We start from the raw sequence: 2,500 nt of genomic DNA on the forward strand, positions 1-2,500 counted from the left end.
AGACTACGATCAGGGGTACCGAAACGCTGTATTGATTGTAAACAACCATTTTTATCTTGGAGCGGAGCGTTCCTTTACTCGTTAGATTTGTCTTGTCGCGTGTGTATTCGCTTTTTCGACGCTTTTTAACCATTTAACTTGTTTAGCGAAGCTAAACGCACAGACAGACAAAAAAAAAGGAACAGCATCGCGCGTCAAACAGCGACGACCCATCTGAAGCGATCTTTCATTTATACACCGTTTGTAAACAGAGAGATGTATAAAGCGCGGGGAATCATTCGAAACCCTGGGGCTATTCGAGCTTGCATTTCAGCAAATTATCATCTCAAACATTTCACTCGTTTGCTTTTTCTAAATTTATAGGAGAGCTTCTTTCGTTTATTTTTGACACACCTTTCGTAAATATCGTTTCTGGCAACGTCGGGAGCGTGGATTTCTACAAGTGAACAATCGCGCCGATCCGATAACTTCCAGCAGGATGGAGAATCTTTATAGATTATCTTCCGAGAACTCGGTGCTTTCACGGGCGGTCGTTTATAAATTTTAACGAACGACTCGCGCGCCGTGACGCACTTGCGCTAGTTCGAAGAGATATTTCGAAATTTGTTTCTCTCCTTTAACGGCCTGCATTTAGTGTATCGGTTGCGATTTTCGTCACATCGTTTCCACGACAAACGCCGACGAACTGCCCAACTATCGCTCGTACGTTGCGACTCTTTCTTTGTTTATCGTTCATTCATTCTTTCAATTTCGTTCGATAATCCCGCTCCGAAACGTTCTACTTTCGTTGAACGACGGCGAGATGTTTAGAAAGAAATGAATTACTCTTTTTTCGAGAAGCAAACGCAAGCAGTCTTTTGTTAAGAAAACGACCCTCAGCCAGGCGTGGTCCAGGAATTGTATCCGTGGACCGCAATGTGCGTTCGAAATGTCGATGTTCATGTGTCCTGCAGTTCACACGTTGACGCGCAATTAGCTGCGTTCTTCATCGACCCACGAGCCAAGTGATCCACCGTTCAGGGTAATCGTAAAATTTTGTATTTCAAACTCTTTAGATCTTTAGAGTGTTATTTTCATTATTAACACGCATCACATTCGATACCCACATCACTCTCCCACCCGGCGCGTGCGGGAGAGCGAATTCGGGCGTCGCCAACGTATTTGTTTGTTTGTTCGATCGTTGACGACACGATCGCGTCCAAGGACGGAAACCGTCGGAGAAACGCCCAGTGGCACGCTCCTCTCGACGGTCGGGCGTAAAGTACATTTAAAAACCTTGAAAAGTACGAACGCACACAAGGAATGCGAGCGCGCGTCCTGTCGCTGAATCGTGGGTTGCGAGATTCGAACAGACACACGGCCGGCGACGATCGGTCTAACTAATGGACACATAGTTTTTCAAAGACTCGCTATCGTCGCTTCTCAGCCGGTCCGTAAACAACACACATCGATCAGGCGGACGCACGAATCTTACCACGGTGCGTGTTTCGTAGATTCCAGGTTACCCGCAAGTACCTCTCTCTCCCTCTCGAAAGAGGAATCTCGATCCGTCCTTTTTGGACAATGGAGAAATCTTTTTATCGCAACACGGATGGCAAAGAAACAACCAAAGCGTAGGAGCGTGGGGACGAGAGCGACGAAAAGAACGTCGCGAAAACAAAGTTTCGACGGTTGCTCGTTCTAATACATCGTAGTTTCAACTCTCTCAGTTTTAACCACTCCTAGACGCTTCGTAAACTTTTAACAATTCTTCGCCTCCGCGAGTTTCATTTCGAATAGAGCGAACGCAACACGGACCAAAAAAACTCCGGTGATGCCAGATCATTTAGCAAAGATCAGACGGCGGGTCATCTGTATTCCTTTTCTCTCTTTTTTATATCTTTCCATTTAACTAGGGTGTCGCAACGACGGGTACATTTATATATTTATATATATTGTATTTCAATTTTAATGATCCTTCACTTTCGGTTTGTAATAATATGATCCTTCTTTCATTTCGATCCTTCATATTGTAGGTTAACCAACAGAAGTTTGTTTTTTTACGACTTGTATTTTTGTGGTTTGTTTGTTTGTTTCTTACGACTTGTTTGTACCCGATCAAGTAGACGACGACCCATAAGTATAAGTTAGAGAGATAAAGGTCGAGAGACCTCACGCAAGCGTCTTTTACTTCCATTCACATCAGCCAGAGAGAAATGGTCCGGCGTCGTGCTCTTTGGCGCCGTTGGTCGCACAGTTTTTTTGCCGGCGGTTCCGAACGGACGGGAGAAACGCGATGAGTAATCAAAGCGACCTCCGCACGTAACCGTGTCGGTGTAATTTTACCGCATCGCAGCGTTTTGGTATTTGTTTCTTATTGGCTCGAACCCGAGATTTATGTGTTTTGTGTCATGTATATGGTATTATTTATTATATCTTTCTCGTTTTGTATAATTTTTGGTCCGAGCTCAATAAACTTTTATATCGCTTTATCAATGATCCATTCAGTTAGGTTTTCTCT

The 2,500-nt window shown here is 44.2% G+C and overlaps 1 non-coding gene across 1 annotated transcript; it reads right to left on the bottom strand.

The window, feature by feature from the left end:
- Positions 1-869: 869 nt before the first annotated feature.
- Positions 870-1,024, bottom strand: LOC143307579 (5.8S ribosomal RNA). Its single transcript, XR_013064687.1, has one exon. It is a non-coding gene; the product is annotated as a 5.8S ribosomal RNA (ribosomal RNA).
- Positions 1,025-2,500: the final 1,476 nt, after the last annotated feature.

Source organism: Osmia lignaria, unplaced genomic scaffold, assembly GCF_051020975.1.
Source record: "Osmia lignaria lignaria isolate PbOS001 unplaced genomic scaffold, iyOsmLign1 scaffold0061, whole genome shotgun sequence".
Lineage (NCBI taxonomy): Eukaryota > Metazoa > Arthropoda > Insecta > Hymenoptera > Megachilidae > Osmia > Osmia lignaria.